The 17,159-nt window shown below is 48.3% G+C and overlaps 2 long non-coding RNA genes across 2 annotated transcripts; both read right to left on the reverse strand.

Annotated features, from left to right (window-relative positions):
* Window positions 1-987: 987 nt before the first annotated feature.
* LOC144246679 (uncharacterized) lies at window positions 988-3,375 on the reverse strand. The gene is made up of 3 exons (XR_013340344.1): window positions 3,083-3,375; window positions 1,838-2,122; window positions 988-1,405 (listed from the first exon to the last, which is right to left on the reverse strand). It is a non-coding gene; the product is annotated as an uncharacterized LOC144246679 (long non-coding RNA).
* Window positions 3,376-11,187: 7,812 nt separating this feature from the next.
* Window positions 11,188-14,377, reverse strand: LOC144246680 (uncharacterized). The gene is made up of 3 exons (XR_013340345.1): window positions 13,283-14,377; window positions 12,038-12,322; window positions 11,188-11,605 (listed from the first exon to the last, which is right to left on the reverse strand). It is a non-coding gene; the product is annotated as an uncharacterized LOC144246680 (long non-coding RNA).
* Window positions 14,378-17,159: the final 2,782 nt, after the last annotated feature.

The raw sequence follows: 17,159 nt of genomic DNA on the forward strand, positions 1-17,159 counted from the left end.
GCGCCCCGAGCCCCGCGGCTGCGGGGGAAAGAAGCGAAGGGGCGACGGGAAGAGAGGAGGGAGAGCGGGGCATGCGAAAGGTCGGGGAGGGAGGACGGGCTGCGGAGGAAAGCGGGCGGGGAAGGGAAAGGCCGGCAGGGGAGGAAGAGGGACGGTGAACAGAGGAGGGAGAGAGGGGGAATGGAACGGAGGAGCAGGGCAGGGACAGGACAGGAAGGAGCCGAGTTTGGGGGGGGACACGGAAACGGGGGAAAGAGAGGTAAGTGAGGGGAATACGGGGAGGAGGATGGAGCGGTAGAGAGAGGGACAGGAGGGGATCCTCCCAGCGCCCCGCCCTGCCCGGGCTGCTGCGCTCGGCCGAGCTCGGCTCGGTTCGGCTGGACTCGGCTCCTCGGCCAGCTTCGGCTACTTTGGGCCACGCTCGGCTATTACCAGCCGCATTCGGCTCGATTAGCCTCTTCGGCAAAGCTCGGCTCGCCTCGGCTGTACTCGGAGCCGCTCGGCTACGCTCGGCTCCTCGGCCAGCTTCGGTTACTTTCGGCTAAGCTCGGCTATTTCCGACCGCATTCGGCCCCACTCGCCTCTTCGGCGCAGCTCGGCTCCACTCGCCTCCACGGGCCCTCCCGACCACTTTCGGCCACGCTCGGCTATTCCCGCCCGCACCCGCCTCCATTCGCCCACTCCCACAGCTCGGCTCCCTCCGGCTCACACATTTCCTCAGGGCACCTCATTCCAGGGCACACAAATTGCAGCCCCTAAAGGCTTGCGGCTCTTTCAACACACACTTGTAACTCAACTCTCGGGACAGAGCTGATGGCTCCTTTAGGACAAGAATAGTTACATCTAAAAGCAATTCCCTCATTTTGCATCTCCTTTTCATTTAACCCCCCCCCAAAATCCCATACATATCACAAGGAATGTGCAGTTCTGGTTTCCCCACCCTCCGTATACTATTTGTACAAAGGACCTGGCCACAGCACACACAACTGAATAAAGCCCAGCTTCAATAATCAGAACAACTGACATTTGTTTACAAATTAGGTGCAGTTTTGTATGGTGCTGCGTACCCTCGGAGGCGAGTCGAGGAAAAAGAGCTACAGCACTGGAACCTAAGTTTTAGCAGCTGAGTCATTTGTAACTTGTGCCATAAAGTAAACCAAGCATCACTACAGTATTATCTGCTGAAGTTCTCCACTGTAGGTTTAAGGTACAGCAGCACGTGCTTTACTCCCAACAAAAGCTGCTCAGGTGGGGGGAGCCGGGAAGCCAAGTCTCTCCACTTTGTCTGAACACCATCTTCCAGGAAGGTACTGCTTCCTCTCTCCCGGGCTCCCTTCAGCAAAGTAGCAAATACAGAATCCGGTGCCACAGAAGGCTCTTGCCTGACCTCCTTGTGGTTTTCAAACTGTTTAAAGCGAAACAAAAAGCGTAAGAGAAAAACAGTGATGAGTATGAAACAAAAGTCTCTTCAGCCACCTTTGGTTTGAGATGAGCTCTGAACTGAAGCTCTGGGAGCACAGGCGTGCAGTCCTGCTAGAACAGAGCTGTCCAGTAGTGTCCCCAGGGGTATCTGGAGTGTTCACACTGCTGAACTGAGAAAAACTCACCAAACCCAGCCCAGGGGCCTGTGATCCTCCACCCACCCGGGGGAACTCCGGGCGCTGTAAACAGAGGCCACAGCGCACACCAGGCTCTGCTGTGCCTGCTGAGGAGTCTCTGTATGAGCCCTGAGGCCTGGTATCGCCTCCCAAACACCACAGAGACCTCTTGTGTCATCAGAGAAAAGCCCTGGAGCAAACGTGTGTCCCCAGCACGATCAACAAGGATGCAGAATTACCTCCTCAATAAAAACGCTGTTCCTGATGGAAATGTAACCTCTGTCAACTGTGAGGATTTTATAGGAATACTGGCTCAAGAATTCAGTGACTTCAGGTATTCCATACCACAGGTTCCTGGGACTACTTGGGCATCCAGAGTCTATAGTATCGGTTAAACTGGTAGAGCTGAGGATACTTAGCAGCTTTGTCACAGAGCTGGAACGTCAAGCAGGGAGAAAGGGGCTCTCTCGGAGAGTGCAGGAGGCCAGTGAAAACAGCAACAAAGTCCTCCACGACATCTGCTCCTAGAAAAGCCAAATAAATTAAACTATTGACATGAGCACGGACACTGGGGCAACCTTCCTTACTTTGGGCCTTGCCAGCAGCCCACAGAGCCTCACGCAGAAAAGAACTGAACGAGATCAAAAAGTGTTCGCAGTGACCTAGACACGTGCTCCTGACTGCAGAGGTACCTGAAAAACCCTCCAGACATCATCAGCTCCTGCTGAAGCAAACAATCCACCTTCGCTGTCTTGTGCCAAAAACACGCCCGTCTCTTTACAGGGAGACACCCTGCCAGGCACCGCCTCAGAGAAGAACCGAGCTGTACTGGGGGGATACACCCAGCCAACGTGTACAAGTTAAACAGAATTTTCTGTCAGAACTGGGACTTTCAGCACCCCCCAGGTGCTACTCGACTGCCACATACACAGAGAGGGCTTCGTGAGGTGCTCTGCGGTTGGCCAGTCCTGTTCCAAGCCCTGCTGATGCCCCTGTGGTTTTAACGCTGTCCTCAAGGAGGTAGTAGAACCTCGCAGTATTTGCCCCTGGAGCTTAATTTCTGAAGTTTTCCTTGGGAAACGCATCCATTTCCTACTTAACAAGGCAGTCCCCTCTCCCTGATCTCGGGAAGAGCTGCCCACAGGCACGGGAAACACCTTCCTCTCCTGATCGCCATGCTCTGCCCTTAAAACGCTGTGTTACTGAGGCCAACTACTTCCAGACCAAGACTGTCCATGCAGGGACAGTGTCCCTTCTCTTCAGGGTCAGGGAATTAGGGCAGAAGCACCTACAGAGCTTCAATGCCCCTCTTGAGCACAAAACACCATCAATCTGCACCTCCTTCTGCTTGCAGGGAAGGTAATAACATGCCTCAAGGTAAAAAATTATAAACGGTAAAAAATTATTACAAGAGAGTAGAAATGATGCCACTTTCACTCCACTGCTAGAAACGACACATAAAACATAAAAAAAAAAAACTGTACCTGTTCCGTTTTCAGACTGAAGCAACAGCATATTCCTGGCTGCTAATGCAGCAGGGACAACAGCACTGAAGGGAAATGTCTGGATAATCACGCCTTCATTTAAAGAGAACACAATTTCCTCATCTAAGCCATCACTGCCCTCCATCAGAACAGCCAGCATATCCACGACATCTAATAAGTGAAGGAAAAAATGTAAGCAGAGGATCCAGACTAACTGGGAAAACAACAGAGGTAGAATGCAACATTCCAGGAACACAAGGTATCTTTTTAGTTCCCAAAAAACCCAAAAACAAAACAACAACAACAACAACAACAAAAAAAAAACACAAAAGCAAACAAAACAAACAAGAAAACCTTAAAAAAAAAAAAAAAAAAAAAATTCAAAGGCACATTTGCCAGGCAATACAATGTTGGGGGCAGCACAAAAATCACAGCTGTACTTCATTCTGCCTTTCAAAGCTGCTGTCCAGCACAGGTTGCCCAGAGAAGCTGTGGCTGCCCCCGGATCCATGGAAGTGTCCAAGGCCAGGCTGGACAGGGCTTAGAGCACCCTGGCATGGTGGAAGGTGTCCCTGCCCATGGCAGGGGGTGGAACGGGATGAGCTTTAAAAAAAGGTGCCTTCCCATCCAAACCCTTCTGGGATTCCACGATTCTGTGAACAGCTTCAGGCAGGACTACATTTCCATTGTAGTTCAATAATGCTGCTGCAAGAACACGAAGAGAGATTTCAAATACTGTTAAAGTGGCACAACCACATCAAAAATTACGTCTGGGAGTAAAGTGGAAACTCTGCTGATTCCAAGGACACATGGAGGGCTGAATCCTGGAGATCCTTACATAACAGGATCTCTAGAGTTATCCATCCCCAGTTTGTTGCTTAGGGTTAGAAAAGGTAGCCCCAAGTCGTGGAGTTCTGTTCTTAAGGGGTTACCACATACCATCAATGTGAGAGACGGGGATGCTGATGTTTGATCAGAGTCCTGTAGCAACCTGGAGCACGCTGGCTTCCCGAACCAGGTCTGCTGCTTTGTCCGTGTAGCGGTAGGGCTTTGTCCTCAGCCTTCAGCAGGATCTGTCAGCAAAGGTGGAGAGAAAAGTAGAGTGCAGCGCCTCTCAAGCATGGGGGAACCATGTGCTGCTAAGGAAGACCACGTGCTGAAAGTGGTTTGAAGCCGGGTGGGTTTTGGGAGGACAAATTCCATATTACTTCTGCAGGATTCTGTCTGCAGTTCCTGCTCTACAAACCAAATACATCAAACGACAAAAACAAACAAATAAAAAAAACCCCACATTAAATTAACAACAACAAAATAATTATTCCTACCTCAATAAACCCATAACGCCTCGAACCATTCCAAGGAGGGCGGCAGGAGGGGCGGGCAGAGCCAGGGCCCCGCTCCGCCGCCCCGGCGGCATTTTCCGGCACGCGGCCGCTCCCGGCGTCTGGAGAGGGGCGCGGGGCCGGGAAAGGCGGCGCAGCCCTGCTCCGATGCCGCTCGGCCGCGGCCCGGGAGCGCTGCGACCGCGCCTCCGCCGCCCGCCGGCACCGGCCCCACCGGGCTGCCCTCGCCGCCATCCTCGCCGCCGCTGAGCCGCCTTCAGCCCTCCCCTCACTCACAGACACCGCCCCACTCGCCGCTCGCTCCCGCCCCGTCTCGGTGGTTTTGCCGGGCGCTGGCTGGGGGGCTGCAGTACCACCCTCTGTCCACAAGGCGGCAGCACTTGTCAAGAGAGTGCGCGACAAGCACTCGCAAGATGGCGGCCCGTGAGGACCTTGACGGAGACAGGCGTTTTGCCGATGCCTGTCGGCTCGTGCCAAAATCCCGCAGGCTCGCGGTGCTGCTGACCCCACAGCCCGTGTGCACGGCACCAGAACTGCCGCGGAAAATCCCCTAGGGGGGCGCCGGCGGTGCGGGCAATTCAGGCAGTGTGGAAAACAGACACGGGTCCTCGACTTTCTTGTCCTCGTTTTTGCACCCTCTTGAGAAGGTCAAGCCGAGTCCGCGCCAAGCCACTCCCAAGATGGCGCCCGCGGGCTGTGTCTGTAGTACCCACCTCTGTCCACAAGGCGGCAGCACTGCCGCCCGCCACCGCCGGGGGCCGCCGCTCGCCTCGGGGCCGCGGGCGGGGCAGGCGGCAAAAAGAACGGGCGCCGTCCCCTCCGGAACATCCTCGGTAGCAAATGCCCCAAAATATCCCGCGCGGAAAAGAACGCCAACAAAAAAAAAACCCCTTGCCTCTAACCCAACAAGAACCAAAAGAAAAAACCTTTTCTTTTAAACTGCATTTCAATGTATTTTATTTTTATATTTTTCATATTTATATTCACATTCGGATTTATAATGTATATTGATGTATAACTGAATTTTTATAATTTCTTACATTTATTTCTATTATATTTTATTCTATTTTAGTACATATCTTAATATATTGCTTATATATTTCTATAGTTAGATTTAGATTTCTAGAAGGTTTATATTGCTTAAAATAAACCCCTGCCTCCATCCAAGTCAAAATCTTTAAAAAAATCCCATTATTTAAGCTCCGTTTACGTTTATCTCTATTTTTTGCATTTATATTCAAATTTACATTTTAAATGTAGATTGATGTATGATGTTATTTATAGCCTATCTCTTCCTAATACTTATTTTTATTTTTTTATATTTTTATATATATCTGTATACATTGAATATATATTTCCATATTTAGAACGATATCAAAATAAAATGTATATTCATATTTTTTCTATTAAAGCCCCGTCTCTAACCAAATTTAAAAAAAAAAGCTCTGTCTATAAGCAATACTTGATTATTCATATAATTTTTCATCATTATAGTCACATTTGTATTTCTACTTTACACTGATGTATTTATAAATATATATTATATATATTATAAGGTAGCAAGATAGATAAATTATTATTTAAACTCTATTTCGTACATACTGCTAATACTTATATTTACTTACCACTGAATTTTTATATAGATCTTAATGTATTTAGGATATATTTCTACACATAGATTTCTAATTTTATTTTATTTATATTTATAATTTTTGTAATAAAACCCCTACCTACTACCAAATAGAAAATAAAAATCCCCTTTATTTTAAACGATATTTAAATATTTCTATATTTTATTTTTAATAGTACTTATATCTTCTATCACAATATATTGAGGTACTATATTTTGATATATAATATTTATGACATATAATGCGTTATAATAACACATGTACTGTAAAATATGCATTATGTACTGCATTGATTTCTATTATTTTGTAATTTTTATATTTATATATCCACACGAATTAATTATACAACTCTATATGGTTATTTTGCTTGTATTTATAATCTCTATTTATATGTATTTATATATACATATAAAATACTCTATATCAAACAATATAATACCTAATAGTAATGGATAACATTATTTATGTTACATGTTTTATTTATATGTATTCCGTTTATATTTAAAATTGAAGGTTTATATTCCATTTTCATATTTATGCATTTCTTTTGTTTCATTAGAGTTATAGTTAAAACTTTGCAGTTATAATCCAATTCCTAAAAATAAAATGCCAAAACAAACAGCATCAAATTCCCACCAATACCATCCAAAAAATTCAGAAAGGCTCCACCAGCCAACCAACTACCAGCAAAAAAACCCACACTACACTCCTTTCACTAACAGTTCTTATCACATCACAAAAACGAAACAAACATTTAAAACAACCTATAGAAATCCACACAGCAAATCACAAAAACCACTAAAATGAAAAAAAAAAAAAACCCAACTAACTTACTATACTGCAAATCATACAACAGACCCCGAACGTTTCTAAAAAAAATAACCAAAACTCTACCACTACACTAACTCATAAAGAGAACCCAATGCTCTATAAAATGAACTAAAAAAACCCACCAAATAATTACAGATATTAAAAAATCGAAACCACGAAGGAAAAAAAATTCACCACCCAGATAAAATAACTGCGCATAAAGACCCACCATAGATAGACCCATGTTCCCAAAAATAAAACTAATAAAAAAACAACAACCAAATACATCAAACTAAAAAAAAAAAGATATATATATTAACAACAACAAAATAATTATTCCTAACTCAATAAACCCATTATGCCTCAAACCATCAAAACACAAATACCACCTAGAAATAAACACGTCGCCAAAAGAGAAATGTAACAATTTTAATAACTCCCGAACTCTCTGCAACAATAAAACATACACGGCAATCAAATATGCCAAATGCATAAAACCCCTATAACATAATAAACAAGAATGCAATAATCAATATTAAAAAAAAACCTCACTGATTAACTACAGGACACTACCTCAAACCCACCAAAACAAACACTACATATGCTCATGCTAATAAAAGCCTTCACAAACGAATTAAAAACCTAACGTCTACTTCATGCTACGACCCATAAAAACCATTGTAAACCTTTAAGAACACATTCTTTAGAAACATAAGAACGGATCAAAAAGAAATCCAACAACACTCAATCAAAAAAAACCCCCTTGTCATGCGCACCTGAAGCAAGAACCGTAACAACCAAAAAGTAACACCATGGCCCTTCTCCTACAGCAACTACGAACAAAAGAAAAGGATCCCATAAATTCCTCAAAAGCAGCGCAGCGAGGGAGGCTGGAAGATGCGGAGCCGCGCTCCCGGCCCCGGGCGCAGCGCGGCTCCGGCAGGAAAGCGGATCCTCCGGCAGGCAGAGGCGGCGCCGCGCCGGCAGACCCCCGCCCGCTGCCCCCGGCCCGGCGGGGCCGGCACCGGGCCCGGGGGGCCCCGGCGGCGCCCGAGCCCCGCGCCCGGAGCGGCGGCACCGGCCGGCGCCGGGGCGCGCCGCCCGCGCCGCCTCCCCCGCCCGCCGGCCCGGCCAAAGCTCCGCTCGGCTCCGCACGGCTCGCACCGGCGCGGCTCCGGCGGGCCCGCGGCAGCCCAGCCGCGCCCAGCTCCCCTTCCGCCCCGGCCAGCCCCGGCACTGCCGCCAGGGCTCCGCGCCGGACCCTTCGCTGCCGGGCCGGGGGCAGAAGAAGCGCCCCGAATGCAGCGGCACAGCGCGATCCCCGCCCTGCCAGCGCTGCCACGGCTGCAGCTCCCTTCCTCTGAAGGCCCGACACTGACGCCACGCTCCGGCGCTCACCTCACCCCAACGAGGGCACAGAAACGTGCGCTCCCCCCCTTCAATTGCGTCCCCTAGAAGAGCAGAAAACAAGGGGCCTGCCTCAAATAATGGTAAAAGGGAGAATTTTACCTCAATCCAAACCTCTTAAAAGGCGGGACCACAGGACTGACCCCTCCATTTCAACCTCAGGATGACGAAATTTCAAAGGGAAAGGACAAAAGCCCCCACTACAAAGGCGCACCGGCTCACCTGTTTGGCTACTGCTTCTCGGCACAAGGGTTTGTCCCTCGGCTCCTCCTTTGAGCAATGCTCCACGTCTCCAAGTGCATATCCAGGTGATCCCCCAGACCCCGTCCGAAGCACTCACCGTCCTTCCAGGAGACAGCCCCGGGAGCCCCCCATAAACTCCTCTTCTCCAGCAGCTCCGTGCAAAAGCGATGTGAGGAAAACCCCCTAAATCAGCCCTCGGAGGAGCCGCCCCCTCCTCATCATCCTCACAGCTCACACCTGGGGCTGCTCTGAGCCCCCATCATCCTAACAGCTCACACCTGCCGCTGTTGCCACTCTCCAACAGCGTCTCTCCCTCTCCAGCACACAGCGCACTTCTCACAGACACAGATCCAACAGAAATCTGCTACGGGTGTCAGCTTTTCTTAATCCATCTGGTTACACGATTAAAACACATACATGCATTGATGGTCATTGAGAGAAAGCTTTCCCCTGGAGAAAATAGTCACTTTGGTAGCACACTTTGATATATCTGTGGAAAAGCAGAATCAGCACCAACTCCTAAGACCCCTGCTGAGGAACCCAGCCCTCCTTGGGACACCCAAAGCAGCAGACCTCGAAAAAGGAGGGGAAAAATGAAGCTTGGAGTGGAAAAAGAGGATAGAAGTACAGAAGCCTTTAAAAATGCCTGCATGGAGCAATAGTGGGAACCAGTCACATTTCTTCTTTCCTTGCTTTCTGTGATGACATAAATAGAAAGTAAGAACACGTTAAACAAAAGGCAGAGCTAGGATTTTACAGGTCTTTATTTTGGCAGGCTGGAATGACAAACGCCTCTTCCGGGGCTGCGACACGTTTTGAGGAATGGCAGAGAACGGAGGCAAAAGGTGCCGGGGAGCCCTTTCTGTTCCATTTAGCCCCTGCAGCTGCTCCGCTGGTTTCAGGGCACTCGCTTGGTTCGTTCCTAGAGAAAAAGGCTACGGCATGATTTTCAAAACTACTGCCCATCCACAGTCAGAGTTTCCTACATTCCTGGGTACAAATGAGTGGATCGAGAGAGGGCTTCTTTTCAAATTAGTTTAGCCATAGCTTCCTATTCTTTACCAATACCTGTGAAAACGAAACACTTGCCAGGTTTTAGTATTCTACACACACCCCTCCCTGGGAATTTTGGGGTAGCTTTGGGTCCCTCTGCGGGACGGCACCCAGCGTGACCCCCCCTCTCATCTGCCACCCACCCGCTCCCCCACCGCAGTGTGCGTCCCTCTCCTAGCGACCTTGGGGTGCCCCAAATGACATCAGAGCCCCGAGTCTTCAGCCCCTAACCCTGACTCCCGAAGAAGGCACAGGACGAGTCCAACTGCCCCGGACAGCAGCCCAGCACTCCCTTCCAGCCCTTCCCACGCGTCCATCCCCCCAGAAAGGGACTCCGCCGCAACAAGGAAGGGGGGGCAGCCCCCAGAAGGCTCGAAGCTCCTGCCCCGCCTCGCTGTCGCGGGCCAGGGCCAGAAAGAGGGAGCGGCAGAGGCGGCGGGGACGCGGCACGGCCGGCACGGCACAGAGCGGGGGCCGCTCGCAGCGCGATGCCGGCGGAGCCGCAGGTCCGGCAGCGCCGGGGCGGGGTCCGAGCGGCGCGGGGGATCCGCCGAGAGCCTCCGGCCCCGTGCGGGGACTCCCGCAAGGCCCGGGGGGCGCCGGGCTCCGGCCCTCGGGGCTTTATTCTCCGGCGCCCCGAGCCCCGCGGCTGCGGGGGAAAGAAGCGAAGGGGCGACGGGAAGAGAGGAGGGAGAGCGGGGCATGCGAAAGGTCGGGGAGGGAGGACGGGCTGCGGAGGAAAGCGGGCGGGGAAGGGAAAGGCCGGCAGGGGAGGAAGAGGGACGGTGAACAGAGGAGGGAGAGAGGGGGAATGGAACGGAGGAGCAGGGCAGGGACAGGACAGGAAGGAGCCGAGTTTGGGGGGGGACACGGAAACGGGGGAAAGAGAGGTAAGTGAGGGGAATACGGGGAGGAGGATGGAGCGGTAGAGAGAGGGACAGGAGGGGATCCTCCCAGCGCCCCGCCCTGCCCGGGCTGCTGCGCTCGGCCGAGCTCGGCTCGGTTCGGCTGGACTCGGCTCCTCGGCCAGCTTCGGCTACTTTGGGCCACGCTCGGCTATTACCAGCCGCATTCGGCTCGATTAGCCTCTTCGGCAAAGCTCGGCTCGCCTCGGCTGTACTCGGAGCCGCTCGGCTACGCTCGGCTCCTCGGCCAGCTTCGGTTACTTTCGGCTAAGCTCGGCTATTTCCGACCGCATTCGGCCCCACTCGCCTCTTCGGCGCAGCTCGGCTCCACTCGCCTCCACGGGCCCTCCCGGCCACTTTCGGCCACGCTCGGCTATTCCCGCCCGCACCCGCCTCCATTCGCCCACTCCCACAGCTCGGCTCCCTCCGGCTCACACATTTCCTCAGGGCACCTCATTCCAGGGCACACAAATTGCAGCCCCTAAAGGCTTGCGGCTCTTTCAACACACACTTGTAACTCAACTCTCGGGACAGAGCTGATGGCTCCTTTAGGACAAGAATAGTTACATCTAAAAGCAATTCCCTCATTTTGCATCTCCTTTTCATTTAACCCCCCCCCAAAATCCCATACATATCACAAGGAATGTGCAGTTCTGGTTTCCCCACCCTCCGTATACTATTTGTACAAAGGACCTGGCCACAGCACACACAACTGAATAAAGCCCAGCTTCAATAATCAGAACAACTGACATTTGTTTACAAATTAGGTGCAGTTTTGTATGGTGCTGCGTACCCTCGGAGGCGAGTCGAGGAAAAAGAGCTACAGCACTGGAACCTAAGTTTTAGCAGCTGAGTCATTTGTAACTTGTGCCATAAAGTAAACCAAGCATCACTACAGTATTATCTGCTGAAGTTCTCCACTGTAGGTTTAAGGTACAGCAGCACGTGCTTTACTCCCAACAAAAGCTGCTCAGGTGGGGGGAGCCGGGAAGCCAAGTCTCTCCACTTTGTCTGAACACCATCTTCCAGGAAGGTACTGCTTCCTCTCTCCCGGGCTCCCTTCAGCAAAGTAGCAAATACAGAATCCGGTGCCACAGAAGGCTCTTGCCTGACCTCCTTGTGGTTTTCAAACTGTTTAAAGCGAAACAAAAAGCGTAAGAGAAAAACAGTGATGAGTATGAAACAAAAGTCTCTTCAGCCACCTTTGGTTTGAGATGAGCTCTGAACTGAAGCTCTGGGAGCACAGGCGTGCAGTCCTGCTAGAACAGAGCTGTCCAGTAGTGTCCCCAGGGGTATCTGGAGTGTTCACACTGCTGAACTGAGAAAAACTCACCAAACCCAGCCCAGGGGCCTGTGATCCTCCACCCACCCGGGGGAACTCCGGGCGCTGTAAACAGAGGCCACAGCGCACACCAGGCTCTGCTGTGCCTGCTGAGGAGTCTCTGTATGAGCCCTGAGGCCTGGTATCGCCTCCCAAACACCACAGAGACCTCTTGTGTCATCAGAGAAAAGCCCTGGAGCAAACGTGTGTCCCCAGCACGATCAACAAGGATGCAGAATTACCTCCTCAATAAAAACGCTGTTCCTGATGGAAATGTAACCTCTGTCAACTGTGAGGATTTTATAGGAATACTGGCTCAAGAATTCAGTGACTTCAGGTATTCCATACCACAGGTTCCTGGGACTACTTGGGCATCCAGAGTCTATAGTATCGGTTAAACTGGTAGAGCTGAGGATACTTAGCAGCTTTGTCACAGAGCTGGAACGTCAAGCAGGGAGAAAGGGGCTCTCTCGGAGAGTGCAGGAGGCCAGTGAAAACAGCAACAAAGTCCTCCACGACATCTGCTCCTAGAAAAGCCAAATAAATTAAACTATTGACATGAGCACGGACACTGGGGCAACCTTCCTTACTTTGGGCCTTGCCAGCAGCCCACAGAGCCTCACGCAGAAAAGAACTGAACGAGATCAAAAAGTGTTCGCAGTGACCTAGACACGTGCTCCTGACTGCAGAGGTACCTGAAAAACCCTCCAGACATCATCAGCTCCTGCTGAAGCAAACAATCCACCTTCGCTGTCTTGTGCCAAAAACACGCCCGTCTCTTTACAGGGAGACACCCTGCCAGGCACCGCCTCAGAGAAGAACCGAGCTGTACTGGGGGGATACACCCAGCCAACGTGTACAAGTTAAACAGAATTTTCTGTCAGAACTGGGACTTTCAGCACCCCCCAGGTGCTACTCGACTGCCACATACACAGAGAGGGCTTCGTGAGGTGCTCTGCGGTTGGCCAGTCCTGTTCCAAGCCCTGCTGATGCCCCTGTGGTTTTAACGCTGTCCTCAAGGAGGTAGTAGAACCTCGCAGTATTTGCCCCTGGAGCTTAATTTCTGAAGTTTTCCTTGGGAAACGCATCCATTTCCTACTTAACAAGGCAGTCCCCTCTCCCTGATCTCGGGAAGAGCTGCCCACAGGCACGGGAAACACCTTCCTCTCCTGATCGCCATGCTCTGCCCTTAAAACGCTGTGTTACTGAGGCCAACTACTTCCAGACCAAGACTGTCCATGCAGGGACAGTGTCCCTTCTCTTCAGGGTCAGGGAATTAGGGCAGAAGCACCTACAGAGCTTCAATGCCCCTCTTGAGCACAAAACACCATCAATCTGCACCTCCTTCTGCTTGCAGGGAAGGTAATAACATGCCTCAAGGTAAAAAATTATAAACGGTAAAAAATTATTACAAGAGAGTAGAAATGATGCCACTTTCACTCCACTGCTAGAAACGACACATAAAACATAAAAAAAAAAAACTGTACCTGTTCCGTTTTCAGACTGAAGCAACAGCATATTCCTGGCTGCTAATGCAGCAGGGACAACAGCACTGAAGGGAAATGTCTGGATAATCACGCCTTCATTTAAAGAGAACACAATTTCCTCATCTAAGCCATCACTGCCCTCCATCAGAACAGCCAGCATATCCACGACATCTAATAAGTGAAGGAAAAAATGTAAGCAGAGGATCCAGACTAACTGGGAAAACAACAGAGGTAGAATGCAACATTCCAGGAACACAAGGTATCTTTTTAGTTCCCAAAAAAACCCAAAAACAAAACAACAACAACAACAAAAAAAAAAAAAAAAAAAAAAAACGAAAGCAAACAAAACAAACAAGAAAACCTTAAAAAAAAAAAAAAAAAAAAAATTCAAAGGCACATTTGCCAGGCAATACAATGTTGGGGGCAGCACAAAAATCACAGCTGTACTTCATTCTGCCTTTCAAAGCTGCTGTCCAGCACAGGTTGCCCAGAGAAGCTGTGGCTGCCCCCGGATCCATGGAAGTGTCCAAGGCCAGGCTGGACAGGGCTTAGAGCACCCTGGCATGGTGGAAGGTGTCCCTGCCCATGGCAGGGGGTGGAACGGGATGAGCTTTAAAAAAAGGTGCCTTCCCATCCAAACCCTTCTGGGATTCCACGATTCTGTGAACAGCTTCAGGCAGGACTACATTTCCATTGTAGTTCAATAATGCTGCTGCAAGAACACGAAGAGAGATTTCAAATACTGTTAAAGTGGCACAACCACATCAAAAATTACGTCTGGGAGTAAAGTGGAAACTCTGCTGATTCCAAGGACACATGGAGGGCTGAATCCTGGAGATCCTTACATAACAGGATCTCTAGAGTTATCCATCCCCAGTTTGTTGCTTAGGGTTAGAAAAGGTAGCCCCAAGTCGTGGAGTTCTGTTCTTAAGGGGTTACCACATACCATCAATGTGAGAGACGGGGATGCTGATGTTTGATCAGAGTCCTGTAGCAACCTGGAGCACGCTGGCTTCCCGAACCAGGTCTGCTGCTTTGTCCGTGTAGCGGTAGGGCTTTGTCCTCAGCCTTCAGCAGGATCTATCAGCAAAGGTGGAGAGAAAAGTAGAGTGCAGCGCCTCTCAAGCATGGGGGAACCATGTGCTGCTAAGGAAGACCACGTGCTGAAAGTGGTTTGAAGCCGGGTGGGTTTTGGGAGGACAAATTCCATATTACTTCTGCAGGATTCTGTCTGCAGTTCCTGCTCTACAAACCAAATACATCAAACGACAAAAACAAACAAATAAAAAAAACCCCACATTAAATTAACAACAACAAAATAATTATTCCTACCTCAATAAACCCATAACGCCTCGAACCATTCCAAGGAGGGCGGCAGGAGGGGCGGGCAGAGCCAGGGCCCCGCTCCGCCGCCCCGGCGGCATTTTCCGGCACGCGGCCGCTCCCGGCGTCTGGAGAGGGGCGCGGGGCCGGGAAAGGCGGCGCAGCCCTGCTCCGATGCCGCTCGGCCGCGGCCCGGGAGCGCTGCGACCGCGCCTCCGCCGCCCGCCGGCACCGGCCCCACCGGGCTGCCCTCGCCGCCATCCTCGCCGCCGCTGAGCCGCCTTCAGCCCTCCCCTCACTCACAGACACCGCCCCACTCGCCGCTCGCTCCCGCCCCGTCTCGGTGGTTTTGCCGGGCGCTGGCTGGGGGGCTGCAGTACCACCCTCTGTCCACAAGGCGGCAGCACTTGTCAAGAGAGTGCGCGACAAGCACTCGCAAGATGGCGGCCCGTGAGGACCTTGACGGAGACAGGCGTTTTGCCGATGCCTGTCGGCTCGTGCCAAAATCCCGCAGGCTCGCGGTGCTGCTGACCCCACAGCCCGTGTGCACGGCACCAGAACTGCCGCGGAAAATCCCCTAGGGGGGCGCCGGCGGTGCGGGCAATTCAGGCAGTGTGGAAAACAGACACGGGTCCTCGACTTTCTTGTCCTCGTTTTTGCACCCTCTTGAGAAGGTCAAGCCGAGTCCGCGCCAAGCCACTCCCAAGATGGCGCCCGCGGGCTGTGTCTGTAGTACCCACCTCTGTCCACAAGGCGGCAGCACTGCCGCCCGCCACCGCCGGGGGCCGCCGCTCGCCTCGGGGCCGCGGGCGGGGCAGGCGGCAAAAAGAACGGGCGCCGTCCCCTCCGGAACATCCTCGGTAGCAAATGCCCCAAAATATCCCGCGCGGAAAAGAACGCCAACAAAAAAAAAACCCCTTGCCTCTAACCCAACAAGAACCAAAAGAAAAAACCTTTTCTTTTAAACTGCATTTCAATGTATTTTATTTTTATATTTTTCATATTTATATTCACATTCGGATTTATAATGTATATTGATGTATAACTGAATTTTTATAATTTCTTACATTTATTTCTATTATATTTTATTCTATTTTAGTACATATCTTAATATATTGCTTATATATTTCTATAGTTAGATTTAGATTTCTAGAAGGTTTATATTGCTTAAAATAAACCCCTGCCTCCATCCAAGTCAAAATCTTTAAAAAAATCCCATTATTTAAGCTCCGTTTACGTTTATCTCTATTTTTTGCATTTATATTCAAATTTACATTTTAAATGTAGATTGATGTATGATGTTATTTATAGCCTATCTCTTCCTAATACTTATTTTTATTTTTTTATATTTTTATATATATCTGTATACATTGAATATATATTTCCATATTTAGAACGATATCAAAATAAAATGTATATTCATATTTTTTCTATTAAAGCCCCGTCTCTAACCAAATTTAAAAAAAAAAGCTCTGTCTATAAGCAATACTTGATTATTCATATAATTTTTCATCATTATAGTCACATTTGTATTTCTACTTTACACTGATGTATTTATAAATATATATTATATATATTATAAGGTAGCAAGATAGATAAATTATTATTTAAACTCTATTTCGTACATACTGCTAATACTTATATTTACTTACCACTGAATTTTTATATAGATCTTAATGTATTTAGGATATATTTCTACACATAGATTTCTAATTTTATTTTATTTATATTTATAATTTTTGTAATAAAACCCCTACCTACTACCAAATAGAAAATAAAAATCCCCTTTATTTTAAACGATATTTAAATATTTCTATATTTTATTTTTAATAGTACTTATATCTTCTATCACAATATATTGAGGTACTATATTTTGATATATAATATTTATGACATATAATGCGTTATAATAACACATATACTGTAAAATATGCATTATGTACTGCATTGATTTCTATTATTTTGTAATTTTTATATTTATATATCCACACGAATTAATTATACAACTCTATATGGTTATTTTGCTTGTATTTATAATCTCTATTTATATGTATTTATATATACATATAAAATACTCTATATCAAACAATATAATACCTAATAGTAATGGATAACATTATTTATGTTACATGTTTTATTTATATGTATTCCGTTTATATTTAAAATTGAAGGTTTATATTCCATTTTCATATTTATGCATTTCTTTTGTTTCATTAGAGTTATAGTTAAAACTTTGCAGTTATAATCCAATTCCTAAAAATAAAATGCCAAAACAAACAGCATCAAATTCCCACCAATACCATCCAAAAAATTCAGAAAGGCTCCACCAGCCAACCAACTACCAGCAAAAAAACCCACACTACACTCCTTTCACTAACAGTTCTTATCACATCACAAAAACGAAACAAACATTTAAAACAACCTATAGAAATCCACACAGCAAATCACAAAAACCACTAAAATGAAAAAAAAAAAAACCCAACTAACTTACTATACTGCAAATCATACAACAGACCCCGAACGTTTCTAAAAAAAATAACCAAAACTCTACCAC

Source organism: Lonchura striata, chromosome 8 (assembly GCF_046129695.1).
Source record: "Lonchura striata isolate bLonStr1 chromosome 8, bLonStr1.mat, whole genome shotgun sequence".
NCBI lineage: Eukaryota > Metazoa > Chordata > Aves > Passeriformes > Estrildidae > Lonchura > Lonchura striata.